This window comes from Protopterus annectens, chromosome 1.part2 (genome assembly GCF_019279795.1).
Source record: "Protopterus annectens isolate FY-2018-M chromosome 1.part2, PAN1.0, whole genome shotgun sequence".
NCBI lineage: Eukaryota > Metazoa > Chordata > Ceratodontiformes > Protopteridae > Protopterus > Protopterus annectens.
This window is the reverse complement of record NC_056727.1, coordinates 925,538,148-925,559,964: the sequence shown is the minus strand read 5'-3', so window position 1 is coordinate 925,559,964 and position 21,817 is coordinate 925,538,148. Positions and strand designations below refer to the sequence as shown.

Here is a 21,817-nt window from a genome sequence, read left to right as displayed (position 1 = left end):
CACGAGCTGTCCCTGAGACAGGGTAATGGGAGCAGAATCCAAAATCAAAGGGGTCTGGGTAGGATCAGAGCAGGTGAGCTGTGGTCTCAACCCCTGGGAGAGAACCCTTTCCACTGCCCCGAATGCAGATGGAGAGCACACCTCCGTAGAATGTAAGGAAGAGGCTCTCCCTGGCACCGAAGCAGGGATTGGAGCCAACGGAGGGGTAGTCCGGGCACAGAGGATGGGATCCGAAACAGCGAGATCTCGACCCTCGGGTCCGACTCCCCGACCACGGCTCCGAGAGTCTCCTAGATCAGAGGAACAAGGTGACGGCCGGCATCGAGAAAGCGAGAACCATCAGCACCAACCCAACAGCTCCGAAAGGCCTCGGACCAGAGAACCCCGAAGCGTCGGGTCAGGGAAGGAGCAATAGGGTGGAAACATAGTTGAAGGAGGACCCTCTCCAACAGGAGAGGGCCCTGGTAAGACCCCCATCTGAATCTGGTTCTGGATGAACCTCCTCATCAGCCTATCCATATCCAGGTCAGAGACACTCCGAGTCGACCTGGAGGAAGTGACCGACTTGTGTCTGTGCCGGATCTGAGGGGAGTGCCTTGGCTCAGATGGCGCCGTCGGCTCCAGTGAGAAATGGGGAGAGCGGAGCCGAGGAGAACAAGACCTGGGTGCCTTTGAAGAGGGGCTGGAGAAAGATTCCCTGTCCGGAGATCTTTTTCTGGGCCTGTCCCTCTCCCTGTGGCGCTTCTCCTTATCCCTTCTGTCCCTACCTCTCTGGGATGACTCCAATGAAGCAGGCCTGGTGGGAGGTTGAGTCCCTGCCTGCACAGTGTCACTGGCTGGAGAGGAAACAGAGGCAGACTCTAGGGCAGAAGCTGGTAGCAGACCCTTAGCCACAAGCTTAGTCCGGCGATCCTTCAAAGCCCTAGGGTTAAAGCCTGAACAAATGTCGCAGGATGCAGACAGATGGGCGACCCCTAAACCTAGAACACACAGAGTGTGGCCATCGGCTGGTGAAAGCTTGTGACCACACTCTGTGCACTTCTTAAAAAGAACCTTAGGCTGTTCAGCCATAATAGAGATAGTAAAAGCCCTAACAGCCCACTCACACACACTTAAACAGGGATTGGGCCTAGGTGAGAAACCAGCATCACAAACAAAAACACTTAACGTTTTTTTTTTTTACAACTGACACGACAATAAAACGTGAAGGGAGGAAAAAGGGAAAGGTATTCACACTCGACTATCACAAAAAGACCAAAAAACCTTACCACCTTGCTTAGAGCTCAGAGACCACAATGCTGACTCTTAAAGCGGCAAACAAGATCTGGGGCTAGATAGGAGGAAGTGATGTAATATAGGTAAGGGAGGAGCTTGGAGCTGATGCTTGAAAAGTTTTGCCGGCTCGGATCCGAATCGGATCCGTATACCCATATGTGCAGAATGGATGAAGTCAACTACTTCAGATCTGAGGTTATGGATTATCTGCAAAGTGAAGGATTTAGTGTACAAAATTTAACTCTGATAACACAACAGGATAGTGCAATGGACACCCAGAATAAGGAGAAACCAGTGGAGCAGGAAGCACCTAATCAGTTAGGGTCAGTGATATATGAAGATACTCTGGAGTCTCTCTTCAGTTGGAGCTATACAGCAATGGAAGGAGCAGGAAATGGTGGCAACTCTGAAACAGTCAATGTCAAGGAGTGATAGGCCAATGAGTTCTCATATAAAAAGAACAGATGACAGGGTGAAACTGAAGAGAACATAGCACAGGAAGATGCTCTGGAACTTTCTACAGAATGCTCGCAGAAAATGGCGAACAAAGAATGTGCCCTCAGTTTAGAAGAAAATATTCTAAGAGAAAAGTTGCTTGATTTAATAGAGATGGATAGACATATTAAGTTCAATGAAAGAAATAGACTGCAGAAGGACAATAAAACCCCAAAAGTTGGAAGTTTGATAAAACAAATGAACACAGTAATTAGGACTGTCAAGTCATGCGATATAACAGAAGTAAATAGGATATATTACTGTGCAGCCAAATTAATAACAGATAAAGTAAAAACACAAGGTAGTACGGGAAAGGATGGGGAGAAATAGAATGCCACCATGGAAGTATCGAATAGAGAAAAAAAAAAACTATAAAGCAATTAAGACAAGAAGTGTCACTGTTAGACGAGGGAACAGATCAAGAGGGGTGGGAGGATGACATAATGGTTAAGGTGCTTACCTTAAAGACACAAGGTGCAGGGTTTGATTCTCACATGGGGTAACCTGCTAGGCTTCAAATGGCCCAAAAGGGTAGTTAGCCTAGTACTAATCTATGAACAAAATTACTCAGACAGACATGATAAAAGCAATGTGCAGTATTATAATGGATCAAGATTTATGCACCATCGCAATAAAGTAAAAACATCAGCACAGGCAGAAAAACCTAGAAGATACCCAGATAAATACAAAGAAAATGCACAAAATAAGCAATTTATTGATGACCGAAAAAAGTTTTATAGAACTGGGAAATAAGGTAAAAGGAATTGAAAGACTACCAAAAAAAAAGAAGAAACAGATATATTTTGGAGAATGGATTGATGGATTTATGAAGATCCGGTGAAACAAAGATGCTAAATGAACAGAAGTAGTAAACTAAAGAATAAGAAGATTGTACAGGGTGTGAACTGGCATGAAGTAATGCCACAGAGATCAAAACAAAGTTAAGAAAAAACCTCTGACTGGAAAACCCCAGGACCAGATGCAGTACCGAACTTCTGGCTAGAAGTATTAACATCGTTGCATGAATATTTAGCCATAAGTTAGAACTATTTACATGCGCACCCTAAACAGACATCAGCCTGGCTAATAGGAAAAACAATGCTCCTACTTAAGAGTGAACCTGCAAGCTACCCTAAAAACTATAGGCCAATAACTTGCCTGGAGACAACGTATAAACCATACAGTGGAATTTAAGCCAACAGAGTATATAGTCATTTAGAAGAAAACTCAACTATGGAAATAGAACAAAAAAGTAATCAAAGAAAGTCATATGGAACAAAGGATCATTACTTTCATGGGAGAACTGTAAAAAGGGGAAGAATCCAAGTATGGCATGGACAGACTACAAAAAAGGATTTGACAGTATCCCACATTCATGGATAAAAAGAGAGTGCTTAAAAATATACAAGATACACCCTACACTGAAACAACATCACAGTGACCATGAACCACTTTGCAGTTAAGCCATGATAAAAGACAAATTATTACTCCAGGAATAAAAATCCAAAGGGGAGTATTCCATGGTGACTGTCTCCATTGCTCCTTTGCTTGCCCTTAACCCATTAAGCTGTGTGCTTAACAGATAAGGTCATAGCTATAATTTGGCTCCCACAAAGCAACAAAGCGTAAAGACTGATCTTCTCTTTGTCACCGATTTAAAACTGTACATCTCATCAGATGAGGAATTGAAAGCACAACTGCATGCAGTAAAAACTTTTTCAGATGATAAAAAAATGTCATTTGGTCTTGATAAATGTGCAAAAGCAACATTTAAAGCAGGAAAGCTGCAGCACCAAAAAAACATCAGTTTCGGACAACAATGTGATATAAACACTTTAGCAACAGGGCATGTATAAATATTTGGGAACTGAAGGATCAACAATAAAACATGAACAAATGTGAATAAAACTCAGTCAGGAATATTTTAAATGACTTAATCCTAAAAACAGCATTGGCGTCTAGGAACAAAGTTCAAGCTATAAACCAATTTGCTCTTCCTGTCCTAACTTACAGTTTTGGAGTGATTGACTGGCCCCAAAAGGTGACAGGAAAACAAGAAGGATGCTTCATGCTCAAATGATTAATACAAATCAATGCATACCAAGATTATATATTCCGCATTCCAAAGGAGGTATGGGTCTCCTTGAAAATGATTACATGTATAGATCTACAATCGTGGGACTGTATACATATCTGCTGACCTCACAAGACCCGAACATAGTGAAAGTTTTGAAACATGGGGAGAATAAATCTAAGGTGACTTCCCTTCTCAGTCTAGCAGAAGCATATTGGTGTCAAGTGGGAAAGGAAATTAAACCAGAAGTAGATAAAAATCAGGGAGTAACTGAATGTGCCAAAAAACAAAAAAAAGAATAGAAGGTGAAGGATCAGAAGAGAAGGCAAGAATTGTGGAAAATGCATAAATACAGTTGCAAGAATAGAAAACTCCTGAAACAACCTCATGTTGATCAGGACTGAATGCAGGCATGGTTAAGGAGAGGCAAAGTCAAACCAAAAGAAGAAAGGTTAATATTGGCGGCCCAAGATAGTGGACTGTGAACACGTTGGTTTACAAAGTCCATTGAACATGTAGGAGAAACAGACAAATGTAGGTTTTGTACAAGAGAACTGGAAACAGTTGCACACCTTGTTGCTGGCTATGACATGCTAATGTCAGAGGGACTGTATACTGAAAGGCATAAAAATGTGGCAAGACTGTTGCACTGGGGATTGTGTAGACATTTTAACGCTATAGCAGCTGAAAAACTTTGGAAACATGAGCTACAAAGCATCACAGAAAATTATTAAGTCTACATCACATGGGATCACCCATTACCAACAGTTCAAAAGACAGATGTAAGAAAACCAGATGATATGGTCCATGAAAAGAAGACAAAAGTAGCATTGATCATTAGTCACTGGGTGTAGCAGTTTCAAAGTGTCTTGTGTACAGAGAGACAAAGTCATGAAATATCAGGATTTGGAGGCAGAAATGAGACCAATGTGCAAGAAAGATACCCAGACAGTTCCAATAATAGCAGCAGCAATGGGTCTTATAAAAAATAATTTACAATCTTATTTAGATACGTTACCAATACATGTAACTCTGTATGAAATGTAGGAGAAGTCACTACTGGGCACATTGCAGGTACTGCAAAGAGCACTTCTGGCTGACAAAGACTGAAACAATACTAATTTCATGAACTTTAATCATACTTTGCCTTAGGAATGGGGTCCATTCCCGACATGGTATTAGAAACCCAAAAGATTTGGAGAAATTAAAAAGCGAGAAACTAACTGTAAATGGCATCACTCACACTGAACCAGAGGACACTGCCAACCTTTTGGCTGGCAGGTTGACCTCAAATTTCTCACCGCACTCCACCTCCAAAAGTCCAAAGGAAATACATACCACTATCCCCTCAAACCATTACTAGAGAACAGGTCATTAATGCAGTTTCAAAGGCCCAAAACACTGCACTGATGGGCCCAATAACCTCTCAGGATGCTTAACAAACAGCATGAAACATGAGCTCTCTAGTCCACTTTAATCACTTTTCAACTAGAGCTTACAGTCAGGTTTCATACCCAAGGAATGGAAGATGGCTACAGTCATTCGACTGCAAAAAGGAGGTTCAACCACTGATTTGAGTAACTACAGGCCCACACGTCTGACTATTCTCATATGTAAGGCCATGAAAATAATCATCATGGACACGATAAATGAGATGGGTAACCTATCATTGCTGGACCCATCAAAGTTCAGCTTTGTTAAAGGAAGGTCACATCTATTAAATCTGGTGGACTTTTTTGAGAGGGTCACCAAAGCAATGGATGAAGGCAAGACTGTGCACATAGCTTATCTCAACCTGGCTAAGGCCTTTGATAGAATACCCCACTCGGGCATTACAGACAAGCTTACTAATTTAGGTATAAACCTTTTATCACCATCTGGATAGACAACTGAATCACTGATAGGACTCAAGAGGTCAAACAGGTGAGGCCACCTCCACCAAAAGTCCAGTCACTAGCAGTGTCCCCCAAGGCTCAGTACCAGGTCTGCTCCTTTTTGGCATCTATTTCTCTGAAATGGAAGCAAATGTTGAAGTTTTATGGCTGACTTAAGTTTGCATATGATTGCAAGCTAGGGATTATCATAGACTACCATGCAGAAACTAGCATTCTTCAAGAAGGCCTACCTCTAACAAATAGTGCCAAACTATGGTCTTAAACTTAATATTAAGAAATGCATAATTGTACTCTTTGGGAAGTCAACCATCCCAGCTAATTACTATGTTGATAATACCCCCCTGAGTTGCCCCAGTGATCAGGGATCTGAGTACGCATATAGACTGTAGCCTTACCTTCGACCACTCTGTGGTCACAGTGGTGAGGAAATATTTTATGATGCACAACTTATAAGCAAGAGCATGGCATCTAGGCCCAAAGAAGTCATTATCAACTGTACTTTGCCTTATCAGACCAATCAGAGTACAATATTCCTTTCAGTATGTACCTGACTAGGTATATGCAGCAACTAGAGCAACCTCAGAGGTTCCTTATAAAAAGAATACAAGGCCTAATAAATCTTCTTTACGCAGAGCGTCTTAAAGCCCTTTCCCTCTACTCAGCCTCCTACAGATTGCTGAGGGGTGACCTATGCCTGGCTTACAAGGCATCTGCAAACCCCACACTTATGAATCTCCTGCATGTTTGTATGTCAAACAATATAGGAAACACAAGGTCTAGGTACCTGAAATTCTGCCCAAGACAAACAGAACACGCTGGTGAGACAGACGTGTCCCAGAGACTGCTCCTCCTATGCAAACAGGCTTGTCATTCATATGAAGCAAAGTTAGTCTATTACCTGGCTTAAGTGCAATCTAGACCAATGGATGGGGAATCCAAAATTTACACTGGGCCTGGCACCCATGTCCCCTGTGGACAGAGGCAGCTTAAAAATGCCTGGCCTTCAATGTCTTATTTGGATAAAGGACATTATTCTTTTGGAAAAATTTGGTTAGGAAAGTCCACATGTCATTAGCCCAGTAACAATCTAGGAATCTAAGACAATGCCAAAAAACATGCTTCTAAATCAAATGGACTCAGTTTTTCATTCTAATACTGAAGGTTTACTCACACTGAAATAATTTATCTGAAAATAACTGTCATTCTCAACATATTAACTTTTTCAATCAATAATTCACACGGTTGCTTCTGAAACTGTTGTAGTAATGATAGATTCTTAGATCATGTGCACATTTTCTTAGTTAAATCATTTGGAGAAGGAAAAGGTACTTATTGGCTCTGACCTTTATGCTTTTCCACAGAGTTTATCCTTGTATTTCTACTATAAGGTGTTCTGTACAGTAGGCAGCTCTTAAGTGTATAAGAGCTCCTAGTGCAAGATACTAAAGTCTGTTGGGTTTTCTTTTTCCACTTTAGTAAGGCATACCTCCACTGCCTGTACAAGATGCAACAGGGAAATAGGCAACCTGTAACTAATAACACTTCCAAGGCTTTATCTAACTTGAAAGAACATAGTTTAACTATGGTGGTTCAAAAAGTTTTACTGACAAAGAACACTCAGATGTTCCCAAACTTCCACATCCTCTTTTAGAACAGTTTCCAGTATTAATCTAGAAGACATTTACAAAACTGAATGAATAAAGAGGCACTATGTATGCATTTTGCTTTCTGGCTTGACCATCCCGTCAACTACCTGTATACCTCCTTAAACACCAGTTGTTCCACAGTGGGGAAGGTGACTCTTTGGTACAACCTCCTGGATCACATGCGTCTAGGAGCCTGAACTCAGCAGCATTAAAAAGCTTTCTTTCATGGTTTGGTTTCAAATACAGTGACACCACCTTTTTTTGAGGTGGTGTTCAGTCATCACCAGGAGTACTACATACACATCCATGCAACACCCACAATCTAGGAATTTCTCAGGCTTATGTTCTTTCACTGCCTCAATGGACATTTATTCCGCAATCTTGCCTGTCTTTCCTATTGTCTGAATATTAGCTTAGGAATGATCTTGTAATGTTGATAGAAAATGATGCCAAAGCATTGTGGATTTCAGCAGTTATATCTTAAATTTAAAAAATCATTTTTATTGCATTGTTTTTATCCAGTTTAGCAGCAAAATATCACAACCTTTACTACAAGAAATATTTATTCAGCTTCTTCATTTGTGAATCTGTGGGGGAGGGGGATGCAGAGTTTACCTCCTAGGTGTCATAGCTGTCATACCTGCAGGGTGGCTCCTGCTGACCTCACTCAAGGTTGTATGGATGGGTATAGGACTTCAGCCAAAGGAGAAGAATGCAGTATAGAAAATCAGTATACGTCTGTATCAAGAAAGAATAGAATATCAGAACCAAAAAAATATAGACTTATACCAAAAGTGACAATACCAGAATACAAACAATCAAAAATGTTTTCTTATTTACACACGCACACACACACACACACACACACACACACACACACACACACACACACACACACACACACACACACACACACACACACATGCATTGATGTGGCATGGCATTAGACTTAAAAATCATATGTACATTAATCAATAAAAGTCACATTTCTCTCACTTTAAATGACACCCAGTGTTGACACAGGCAAAATAGGCCAGACAGAATGTACTGCTACTTGTAAGTCCTCACACTATAAATCCTAATCCAAGAAGCACGCAACTCAGTGGTTACTTGAAAAAGTTACTAAGAATGTCAAATGTTGGATGACCCACACGGACATACCTGCATAATCATTACAGTGTGACACTTCAAATGATTAAACATGAAGGATTGGGCAGGAGTTTTATTCACACTAATATATATATAGGCAGACTGTAACTATGTACACTCAACTCATTTAAACGAAGCTGCTCTTCCCTTGGTAACTGCGCTAGAGTGACTGACAGATTTCTGCTATTTTCAAAGTCATCCACTACTGAATTTACAAAAATAAAGTATTATTTAAGCTTTATTTGCACTAAGTTCAGTCATCTATTTACTGTGAAATGGCCAACTTTTTTGGCTGCATTTCTGCACTTCTAATGCTGTACTGTTTCTTTAAGATCTATGTTACATTGTAGCTACTAGATTTGGGACCACTGTATCTAGACTGTGCATTTATTTACGCTTGGGTTCTAAAACCAGCCACCTTATTTTAAGAGGATTTTTCCTGCAATATTGTGGCATACATGTGCACATTTAAACTCATCTGAGTTAGGGATTGCTAGAGGAAAGCTCATTGTGTGCTTCCCCAATTGGTAGTTAGCTGTATACTGGTTTATCTCTGCTGATATTTAAGCCTCAAAGCTGCATTCCGTGCAGTAGCAGTTGGCACAGCCTTGCATACATGCAAATGCTTTGAAATTTAGTTTTTCCTTAAACTGTCAGTGAAACCTTTCACAGCTTTCTGCTGCTCTAAGAGCAACTCCGTTTCTTGCTAAGCATCACTGCTTTTTTGATCATCCTTGGTATATACCAAGTATAGCTCCCACCTATAACCTCTGGGCTACCAGCACAATCCAGTTTAACCACTCTTTTCCCAAATAAAACACAGTAAGAACCTGCATTCATGGACAAGCAGTTTCCCCATCATCTCTCTGGCCAGACTGATGGAAATGGGCATCCTGAGGCAATGTAGCAAATGTCTCGTGTATACTGGCAACCACATACTCCTGAAATGAACTAATACTTTATGCGAAAGGTGTAGTTACATTATGAAATTGAAGGCAACACTCTCACATATGGACAGACTGAATACCAAACAGCACACACCCTGTGACGCACATCACTTCCCATACTACTAAATAAGGACATGACACACAAAGCCACATATGCAGAGGTACTCACCAGTAACTTACCCAAAGCTCAGAGACCTCACAAAAGCTGCCTTCAAAAACCACATACACACAACAAACCAAACCACCACCACTACAACGCACAAAAACACACACCAGTGTCTCAACAAACAGGTCCATAAGGCATAACACAACAAAACAGTGCACTGCTCATGAGCGACTCCACAGTGAGACACACACACGTTCCCCTCAACTTGCTGGGTAAGAAGAGGGTTACGGTTAGCTGCCTCTCAGGTAGCAGGATCAGTCAAGTCACTCAAAACATTCAGGTCACAACTGCAAACTCCCTCATAGCCATGTGGGTATGAAAAGAACTGAGATGCAACTCCTTGGACTATATAAAAAAAAAAAAAAAAAAAAAAAAGAGTGACACGACTGAGCTCTCAGATTGTGTGTCACAGACAAGTATGAGCCTAGCCTTTAGCAGCATTCTACCGTCATCAAGAATGATGTCACAACACAAACAAAACATGACTAACAACTGGCCTAACTTCTGATGTCAGTCCAAGGGAATCAAACATCTGTCAGCCTGGGATGACATGGCCGACAGGCCACACTGTATTGCCAGAGATGGTCTGCACCTGTCTCCTGTAGGCTTTCAAATACTGGAAAGGCATTAGCCACCCTAGTGTGCCTTTTTTAGGCAGTGTCAAAATAACTAACCTCCCAACATAAAGAATAGTTGTGTAAAAATCTTACCATAACCATAGATGTCCTTCGCTTCTATATGTTGCAGTATTCATCACATGTGGGAGTCTGCCACCAGCGGACTTGAACGTCCAGCCAGTATACAAAATTCTAATGCTACTCTAGGGTTCGTGCAACATCGCAATCAGCAGCAGTCCTACGTCTGTCATTAAAAGACGTTTGGTATAAAGTGGACATCAGCACATACCAAACCTCAGAACTGAATGCTGCCAAGAATAGCACCAGCCTGAAAAAAGGGGAGGAAACACACCACTAGCCTACAGAAAAGCATCAGGGGGAAGGCGGGGGGGGGGGAGAGATACTGCAACATATAGAAGAGGACCTCTATGGTTATGGTAAGATTTTATACAACTATTCTATGTCCTTCTATTCATATGTTACAGTATTCCTCACATGAGGGAGAATACCTAAGCTTGTGCAGAAAAACTAGGGAGAGGGGCAGTAGCACTCTCTACAACCCCCTGCAGAATAGCCCTTACAAAACCAGCTCTAAACCTGGAAATGCCATCCAACCTGCAGTGTTTTGAGAAAGTGTGTACAGAAGGCCAGGTAGCTGCTTCTAAAATACAGCAGGTGTCTAGCCCTCTGATGAAAGTCCCAAAAGATGACACAGCTCTAGTGGAATGTTCCTTTACTGGGGAAGCAAGAGTTTTGCCATGGGACACGCAGCAAAAGAAAATGTTTTTTGAAATCCAAGTGAAAATATTCTGCTTGAAAACAGGCCTGCCCAGGGCCCTAGGGTGATCAGATTTCCGAATAGATTTGATTTTGTACAAACAGAATCTAAGTTGTCTATGCACATCCAAGGTGTGTAAAATCCTCTCAGTAGAGAACTGTGGAGATAGGAAAAAGGCGGGCAGATTAATGGACTGATTGAGTGACGACTCATTCACCACCCTGGGCATAAAGGAGATGTTAGTGCATAAGGAGACACCATCATTGTGGAAAATAGTAACGGGGGAAAGAGGCCATCAGTGCCTGAAGTTCTGAGAGCCTTCTGGCCAAGGTGATGGCCACAAGAAGAACTGTTTCCAGGTGCAATGCTGAAGAGAAGAACTTGCCAATTCAAAGGGTAAGCTTTTCTAGAACAAAATTTAGATCCCAAGGAGGAGGAACTGATTTCCTTGGTGGTCTAATATGAAGGATGCCTTTCAGGAAAAGTTTAACTTCCAGCCTTGAGGTCAAAGGAGGAGTCTTTTACTGAAGAGTATGACAATCCACTCTTCAATAATTCACACAGGTAAGACAACCATTGGAACATCCACCCACAGTGGTTGTAGGTCCTTAGAAAGATGCCAGATGGAAAATTTTCCTGGGATTGGGTTTTCTGGTCTACTGCAGATCATACAAGCACATCCTTAGATAAATGGCATTTGAAAGGAATCAAAGCCCTATCACCCACAGAATCAGTTGCAGGGTTGACAGCTGTGGATGTATGAAAGATTAAACATAAAATGCACGGTCCGAGAACTTGTAAAAATCCCGCCTTTAAAGACAAAATATTGAGTGTTTTCATCCCTCTAACCAGAGACTTCGTCAGAATACAATTACACTGCACATAGTCACTATTTAAATACTCCACCTCACACCACAGTAGGCTATTCACAAACCATCACAAGTCAGTCAATTAAACCCATTGAATAAACAGTTTCAAGAGAAACAATAGAAACTACTACATCGCAACTTCAACAAAGAATACCTCACTAGCAAGTCCACATAGTTAAAACCCTCACTAAATATATAAAATAACTTACTGAGGCAATTCATATAGTTTAAAATAAACGTTAAAAATAAAGGTTATATGTATGTATATTTTAAAATATGCTATGAGCTTGTATACCAAAGAGAAACATGAGAGAATTATACAATACATTATTCACAAAATCTTTTTATACAGATGCTTGGATTCCCACATTACCTAGTTTGTTAGCTCGTTCATAAAGCATAGGCATAATGGAGATGGCATCATTTAATCCCGGGGGGAGCATTGCAGCTAACCTAAATTGCCACTCTGTCTCTTTCTAAGTATATTTTTCCAGTCACCCCCCCCCCCCCCGGGTCAAGCTTAACCCTCTCCAATATACCAAAATAAAACTTAATGAAACACCTGCACAACTGAGAATGTTTATATAAAACATTATTTTTTTTTTTATTTTTCATATTGTTTAAATGTTCATAAATCCTAGTTCTAAGTGGATGATTGTTTTTTCCCCACATAGAAACTTCAACATGCCACACATAGGGCCAAATAAACAACCTTACTGGTTGTGCAGTTACCCTTCCTAAATACCACCTTACTTCCCAATTTATTCTCCAGGGTAAAATATTGCTTTATTTATGAATGTATACACATTGATTGCAAGCCCCATAGGGTCTAATACCATTACCAGAATTTTCCACCAAATCTATCTTAGTCTCCAATAATTTTTTAAAAGTAGCACCTGTTTTGTTAAACTGTGGCTCTACACATACGTTTTCATATATATATATATATATATATATATATATATATATATATATATATATATATATATATCGGGGTTATACTCTAATGCACATGCTTTCTCAAACTTAGTTTTAACCTCTGACACAATTTTGTGTTCCCTACCTAATCCTATACCAAGTAGGGGCTTATATTGTGTTCCCCATTTTTAGTACACATCTTCCAAAATTTCGTCTACCCACTTCCTAGGATACTCCCTCTCATAAAACATCCTTCCAGTTTTCTCTAATTCCACCTTGACGTCCTCCTTGTATGATGTCATACGAGCAGCACATATTGCATGCCCTTTCGCAACTGTCTTTTTGTGCTTTTGGGTGGCTGCTATTGAAATGTAGGTATGAATTAAAAAAGGTATTCTTACGGTCGATCCTGGACTTTAACCTTCCATTGAAATGTGAGATATAGGTTATCCAGATAGTTGACCCCAAATTTATCATATTTAAAAGGTGAATTCCAAAAAAATGGGTGGTATTGCTCCTATTGGACCTTCAACAGGACTTTCTGGAGAAGCAGGAAGGGGGACGCATAGAGAAACATCCCCTTTCACAAAAAGGACAGGGCTTCTACCTTCCATGCCAGAGGACTGAACTCTTGACACAAAACTTTGGAAGTTGCCTGTTTATAGGAGAGGCAAAGAGATCTACCCGAGGTGTACCTCACTGATGGACAATGTCCAGAAGGAAGGGATGGCTGTAAAGGTAGGCCTGTATTCTAAGTAACCTGCTGAATCCACTAGTCCAATTCCTTTTTCAAGGAGGGGAAAAGGGGAATCAAACTCCAGTGGATGAGAGCATTGCACCCATACTGACCCGCGGTACCATTGAAATTTCCTTGTGTGTAGCCTGGCTAGAGGAAGAATGGGGATAGTGAATGCTATGAAGGCCAAGAGGCAGAGAAACTCCCTAGCAAGCAGAGATATAAAAGAGGCAAGAGGGCCTGGAAGTAGGCAGTGAGAGAGAGAACCTTTTCTGGAGGCAAGGAAATCAACATTCTGTCTGTTTGGATTCTGCATCCTAGAAATACATGGTCTTGTGATGGAACCAGAGAAGATGTTTGACATTTGAAAGTGAATCCTAAACCCTCAGGCAGAGAAACTGAACAGCAGATTCTCTTGAAGGGTGTCTGGAGAATGGGCCTGGAGAAGATCATTCAGGTACCAGAAAATCTGAGTACCCCTTAGTCTGCCAAAGGCTATGACAGGAGTCAAGCATTTTGTGAAGACCCTTGGAGCCGTAGACAATCCAAAAGGCAACGCAGAGAATTGAAAATGTGAGGAAGCAATAGGAAAGTGAAGATACTTCCTGATCCAGGGATGAATGGGAATGTGTAGGTAAGTGTCCTTGATGCCCAAGAGACACCATGTAGGCCTGAGGAAAGATGAGGGGAAGAAGTGTGTGCAAGGATAGCATGCGAAAGGTGGGAACCTTCAGGAAGGTGATGGGGTGGGATAAGTCTAGGATGGGCCTCCAGGGACCATCTTTCCTGGGGACCAGGAACATCCTGGAGTAAAACTCTTTCCTAACTGGGAAGGTGGCACCTCCTGAATGGTGCCAAAAGAAAGAAGACTGAAAATGACTGGGGGAAAGAAATCCAGCTGTTCCTTTGGGGGTTATGGTATACCCTTGAAGGAAGCTGGAGTTTTCCACACTATGAAGTATCCTTGAAGGATAATGTACAGAACCCAAGAGTTCTGGGTGATCCATTTCAAAGTAGGGAGAGAAAGAGAAAGGTGTAAGGAAAGAGGGGTCTGGATGCAAGGGGTTAGTAGTCACAGTCTACCTGGCTCGACTGGAAAGGGCTGCTTCCGGGCAGCAGGAGAAGTAGAAGACTTGGTAGAGAATTACTTCCTAATATCTCTTTTACCCTTGGAAGACTGAATTCTGGAAGGTTTTCTAACGAAAGGGGTTTCAGAGGGGTAGTTCCTCTGAAATCTGGGAACCAGGGACACAAAAATGTGTTTTAGATTTTGTAGCTCTTTGCCCTTTTCTTGTAAGGACTTAGAGTTCTGCAGCAGAAGAACCAAACAAGGCCTTGTTGTCAAGGGGAGCACCCATAATTTTTGCCTTTATACCATCTGGCAAGAGCTGTAGTCAGAGCCAGGAGTACCTCTTGAGAGCAGCCCTAGTAGATGCCTCCACTGCAGCATAGCTACACTTTATTGAATGACGTGCAACTTGAGCAGAAGAGCTCAGAATGGAGGATAACTGAGCTTAAGTGGGAGAATCTGGAAGCTCGGAGATTAACTTACAGGCGTCAGAAAAGGGCTGAATAATATTTAACCATATGGGTCTGGTAGTTTATGGCCCAAAATGGCAGAGTTGCAGAAGTACAGACTTTCTTCCAAAACCCCTACATAACTTTACTCTCCTTGTCTGAAGGGAGAAGGGAAGTGGAGGGCAACATTTTGGAGGCCTTATCTGCAGACACAGAAATTGTTTCTGGATCGGCAGAGGGATATTTAAAACAGGAATATGGAATCCTCTGGCACCTTGTAAAAACTGTCTGGTCTTTTAGGAGCAGGAGGTTGGGAGTCAGAGCACTTGGAGGCTGCTGAAAAGGCATCTAAACATGCTGGCAGCACAGGAGGAACTGCAGATGGAGAAGGGGAGTCCATTTGCAGAAGGTCATAATACCTTTTTGTGAATTTCTGAAACCTGGGAGCAATCCCATTTAAAGAACTCCCTCATTTTAACAATGGTGTCCCCAAAGAAAATATCCACTCCTGGAGAATCTGTGCCATTAGATTCTTCTTCTGAGGAAGCATATTCTAAGGGTGATGAAATTTGGGCAGAGTATGCCAATGATTCATTCCCAGAAAAGTCATCTTCATAGGATAAAACCTCAACTGTAATCCTCTTTTGAGGAGAAACAGGAGGAAGGGAGGGAAAAGGGAAACCAGAGGATTGTTTCAGGGCCATGAAAGCAATAAAGAGCCCTTGAGAAAAGGCTTGCCAATCTTCAGGCTGTTCTTGAGTAAAAGAAGAAGCACATTTAGTTTCCAGCTTCTTCTTCTGTGGGACAGCCAAGTGGAAGGACAAGGGACCAGACACTGGCCTGTACTCTATTATTGCTCGGGACATCTTTGTGAACGATGACTTGAGGAATGCCACATGGACCTTCAGTAACAATGAGCCTGCCCCCCCCTACATCTGTAGTGGATGCTTGCATATCCCCCCCCAGGGATGTGCTAGTAGGATCCTTCATAGCCTCCACAGCGGTAACCTGTGGAAGGTTCACTTACTGACTCCAAAATGGTCTCCGGGCCAACATCGGCCTCTGAAGAGAAGCCTGGAATTGAGGATCAGCAGGTAAGTCAGGCCTAGATTTCCTGGCTTTCTTAATCAGCCGCTCACCTGAAGGGTCCAACAAAGCTTCCATATCGTGAGCTAGGTGCTTAAGCCTCTGATTTTCTAGATATAGATTGAGGGTAGCTAAACAATTTTGCAGGGTCCTGGGGACAAAGGCCTTGTAAATCAAGCAAGCAGTATGGTCATGGTTAGGGCCTAAAACTCCAATGGGGCACTTACTGAACAGCATCCACAACTTCGCTGATGAGCAACAAGCAGAGGTGTTCTGACTGGCGGCAGAAATGTTCTGAGGTTTGGTATGTGCTGATGTCCACTTTATACCAGACATCATTTTATGACCGACGTAGGACTGCTTCTGCGTGCGACATCACACGTACCCTATAGTAGCATCAGACTTGTGTACAGTGGCCAAACGATCGAGTCAGCCAGCAGCAGGCTCCCCCATGTGATGAATACTGCAACTTATGAAAAGGAGAACATCAAAGTCATCTCTAGATAAACTCAAGGTACTGCTGCTCAATGCAAGGGAGTCCAAACAAGAAACTGGAGTCCAAACAAGAAACTGCACTCCTTAGAAGCACTCCTCACCTTGGAAGATGCTGACATCCGTGCAGTCACTGAGACATCATTCCAATATGGGGAAAGCACCCTGGCTATGCAGGGATGCAACACCATCAACTTGTTCAGATCACAAACTGGAACATGAAAGAACTAGAGGAGGAGGAAGTGTATCCATCTTCATTAAGGATAAGTACATATCAAGACTGGTCAAAAAGTACAACTATCCAGAGCTACTCCATGTCCAATTAACCACAGGCCAAATCCATTAACACATCATAGCTAGCTACAGGTCCCTCAACATGAGTCAGGAAAAACATACCACGTACCTAGATTTACTGGAGTCACTTACCATGCAACCCAACACCTTCCTCATGGGTGATTAAATTATCCTACCATTGACTGGGGAACATGCATGATCACAAATATGCAGACTCAATTTCTTGGATTTTGTCAATGCAAATAAATATTCTGGAACAGCTAGTCAGCACACCCATAAGGGGCTCAAATATCCTGGATACAGTACTCACAAACAAGGGGAAGCTCATTATCTCAAGACAGCAAGTCATCTCTGCACTCTCCAAGGCCAAAGGCACAGCATCAACAGGACGAGACAACATCCCAGGCTGCCTTTTAAACAACTTAAAACATGACCTAGCAGACCCACATGGATCTCTAATTACAGCCTACTGACTGGCTATGTACTGGCAGGATGGAGGACAGCAGCAGTCATCCCTCTGCACAAAGGGAGACCATCAACAGACCCTGGGAATTAAGGACCCATAAGCTTGGGCTTATCTCATCCATAAGGCCATGGAAAGAATTATGGACCTTAACAAGGACATCGGTGACCTTCAGACTCTGGACCCAATCCAGTTTGGATTCACTCATGGTAGATCATGTCCATTAAACCTGGTTGACTTTGAGAGGCCACCAAGGCCTTGGGTGAGGGAAAAGAATGTGCATACCACCTACCTTGACCTAGCCAAGGCTTTTAACACAATCCCCCACTCAGGTATTCTACAGAAACTCTCCCAGTTGGGAATTAACCCCTATGTCACTAGGCAGGTAACCAGTTGGCTCACCCACAGGACACACACTGTCAAAGTGGGTGAATTCCCCTCTAGCAAAAGGTCAGTCTCCAGTGGCGTACCATAGGGTTCTGTGCTGGGCCTTTACTGTTTGAAATCAATTTTTCAGAAAGCCAAGCAAACATGGACGGCCTGTGGCTGACAAAGTTCAATGTTATTGCAAATTGGGAGCAATCATGGAGTCCAATGATACCAATATACTGCAGAAAGGATTAACACAGCCTAATGATTGGTGCCAAATCCAAGGATTGAAGCTAAATGCATAATTACTCCTTTTGAGAAAGCCAAGGCCGCTGCTGATTACAATAAGACAGGACCCCCCCCCCCCCCCAAGAGCAGACCCAGTGGTACGTGATCTGGGTACTCTAGTTGATAGCAATCTGAACTTCAACTACCATGTGCCCACAGTGATGAAGAAATCCTTCTATATGGCACATCTAAGTAAAGGTAAGCCATCTAGATCTTAGTACATTATAATTCCATTGTACTTAGCTCTCATCAGGTCAATTATAGCGTACAATGCACCCTTTTGCACGTACCTCAGCAGACAATTACAAAGCTGGAAAGATCAGAGGTTTCTCACCAAGAGAATACAGGGTATACAAAACAAATCCTACACAGAAAGACTGAAAGCCCTGTCACTGTATTCCATCTCCTACAGGCTAAGGAGTGACCTATGTACAGGGCAGTCTTGTCCCAGCCCTGATGGAAATGCTGCACATTCATAAATGAAATGGCAGGAGGATCACTCACTCCAGGGATCTTAACCTAGCCTCTGATATGAGCAAATCATGCTGACGAGATGGATAAATCTCCCAGAGACCATCCCTTCTCTGGAACAGTCTTTCCATTCTTGTGAAGCAAAGCCCCACCCCCCCACCCTCTTCAAGTGCAATGTAGATCAATGGATGAATAATTGTAAATTCACACCTGGGCAGCAGGAGCGGCCTTAGGTCAACTGATGCCCTAGGCATAAGGGCTCCACAGTGCCCCCACCACACCATCTGGTGCCCCCATCCTAGTCTACCTACACCAAATAAATACTGGAAAAGCGCCCCTACTAGAGTGGCGCCCTAGGCGGCCGCCTAGTTGGCCTATGCCTAAGGCCGGCCATGCTGGGCAGCACCCATGTTCCTTGTGAACAGAGACAATCTGTTTTTAATTACCATACCATAGGCCCATATCTCTGTGGACTTCTCTCACCTAATTATTGTTAACTGGGGTAACTCAGGATAATTATTACTATGCCTCTAAGGGCGCTTGAGCAGTTAGCCTAGTAACCTCCTATGAACAGCTGACATATTACGACTAAAACCATACAATACTCTATAAGTCACATTGTCTGAAAATGTTAAAAAAAAATGCTAGCAGCCCTCCCCCCAACATACTCATATGAAAAGAAATAAGGTGGAGGTGTTGACTTCCAAAATGGCTGCACACTGATTAACACCTTGATTTAATCCAAAACTGAGAAATTCAATGATACTAGATAACTGAATTTTACTCCAGATGAAAATAAGTATACTGCCTGGATGTCATCAAAAAAAGAGCCTGAATGAAAACTAACCAGAAAAGGTGGAGAGAGACAACACTGACTGGGAAGAATCCTACAGCTCTTCAGCAAAAAGCAGTACAAGCAATGGCTTCCAGCAATTTATACGGAAAAAAAAAATCAAATGTACTCAGATGTGATAAAAATAAATGAAACATTAAAAGGTGTATATTAATTCAAATACTAAAAACTTGGGCGGGGGGAGCTTTAATTAGCTACTCTGATGAACTGATAAAACTGCAAAAATTGGAAGGTGAAATAAAAAAGCTGGCTATGAGACTTCTCAAGAAGAGTGGTTTCAAAAATAGTAGAATTAGAAGATAAAACCTTAGATTTATTCCCTGCCAGAGAAACTAGAAGGAACATACTGTATTAATTTTATGAAAGCAAAAATAAACAACTAGGCTGGTATTCTACAACAGGATATGTTAATTAAAAGAACACATTCACTGTATGCTCCAAACCTGGCCATGAGAAAGCAGTCAAGACCTGTATTAGTAAAGATACACACATACCAGCAGAAAGAGTTGGTGCTGACAAAAATGTGGCAGAAAGGAAAAGTATTAACAAATGGAGTACACAGAGTATTCATGGAAAATGATTATTTACAATATACCAGGCAGAAGGAAAGCAAATGTATCCCAGCAAACAAGGAAAGTCAAATGGCAGGTACAAAATTCGAGATGCTGTATCCAACTGTCTTCAGAATATTGTTTCCTGGAAGATCACACATTTTTGTATGTAGAACAGGCTAAGGAGGAAATTAAAAAAAAAAAAAAAAAAAAAAAAAACTTTATACCCCAAAAACTGAGCCAGCAAACACACTTGGACTCTGCCAGTGAAACCTTTTCCAATGTTCTAAAGGAAAACATTTGACACCAAAAACAGCACAAGAGGTGACTAAAAGAATCAGGAGTACCTTGAACTTCAGAGTCTGGGATTGGGAGGGGGATGAACAGGAAAGCTACCAGCAACACTGAAATTAGTGAATAAAGACTACAAAGCATCTCATTTGTGAAATAAGGCTTTGCAAGAAACAATGGCCAAGACTGGCCGTTTATTGACTTTGTTAAACTTGTAGGTGGACTGTAAGGCATATACCTCACTTTGTCATTGATGTTTAGGACACAAAGGGAAAAAAATATAAGCAAAGCTATTTTTGTTCTTAGTATTTGTACAAAATATTTCATATTATAAACTACATGATGTCCTTACATTCTGCTACAGCATTAGTCACAGATGGGATTACCTGCTGTGGAAGCCCAACATCAGGTCAGTCTACCAAAGTCTACTCTTGATTTAAGTTATGCCAAACATCACCCAAACTCTCCTTGCGTAGTGTAGGGCATAAAGGTGATGTTCAGGTGTATCATCTACTGAACTTCTTTGCTGCCAGTCCAAACGTTTGTTTTTACTGTTTGCCTGTGTCAGTTTTTCACCAGTTGTACGCATTTTTATACTACTGGTTACACCTGTTTTACTGACTACTTAAATTGCAGATAAGTGATCCATTGGGGCTTTTCTTTTTTCTTGCCTTTTTGTGCTCTGTGAGGTTAATGTCATCCAGGAAGGGTAAAGGCCAGTGCAGGAGACAGATTCCCCATACAGATCGCTATGATAAGTGTCTTTTTGCCTAGGAGCTTCTCATGACCATACATCTTGGTAGATTTATCAAGAGTTTGTCCCAAAAACCCTTCACAGTAGGCTTTTTTCCCTTTCCCTTTTCTAGCCAAAGATGCAATGTAAGGAATCTCCTACCCCAAGGGTCAGCCATTAGGCAATAAGGTGAAAAAAGGTACGGCTGGAATCTTCCACTGTCCAGCCTCTGCTAGGTGTTTCTCCCAAAGTCATTATGAAGCCAGAGGCTCGACCAACACTGCTGAATTTCTATGCCACAACCATAATGGAGCCCAGTGAGGATCCAGCTGGCAGCATGTCCAAACAGGCTTTGCATGTGCTCATTTCAGACATTCAGGGGGCCACAGTTAATTTTTTCCAAAGGGCCAAAGAGAGTTCCTCAGATTTTAGTTGGGGAAGAGGTTCATACTATGGTTCTTGACTGCTACCCTGGGTCTGAGCCTTCTCAGTTTTATGGGGGGGACATTCTGTTAAAAAAGAAAGAAAAACTAAACTGGTTTCTTCTTCTGCTCCTAGGGATCCAGAAAGTATGAGGCAGGCCTTTATTCAGGGGCTATTTACTGCTTTACTGTCATTAAATCTTCCTCAGGGGCTTTCCATTCCTGCTCCTCCTTGGTCCTCTATTTCTATCAAAAGGTCTACAAAACAAGATTCTAAGGAAAAGTCAGATCCTGATGATGAATCCCTGAATTATTCTACTCAGGTTCTTCTCCTTTGACTATTGGTCAGAGAAGGAATCTATATTAGTCCTGATGTTCCTTTTGAGGAAACCTCCTTTGGAGACATGATCTCTAGGATGAT

At 41.9% G+C, this 21,817-nt stretch overlaps 1 protein-coding gene across 12 annotated transcripts in view; it reads right to left on the bottom strand.

The window, feature by feature from the left end:
• The window catches only part of LOC122791769 (CSC1-like protein 2), a 993,549-nt gene that overhangs the window by 863,329 nt on the left and 108,403 nt on the right, over positions 1–21,817 (bottom strand). For 5 of the 12 annotated variants that reach the window (XM_044059770.1, XM_044059778.1, XM_044059749.1 and 2 more), the window contains exon 2: positions 8,026–8,123. The exons of 6 other annotated variants lie outside the window; for them this stretch is intronic. The gene's annotated coding sequence lies outside the window, so the exon portion shown is untranslated. Of the gene's footprint in view, positions 1–8,000; positions 8,124–21,817 lie in introns of all 12 variants that reach the window. One more of the 12 variants, XM_044059783.1, reaches the window with a different exon arrangement.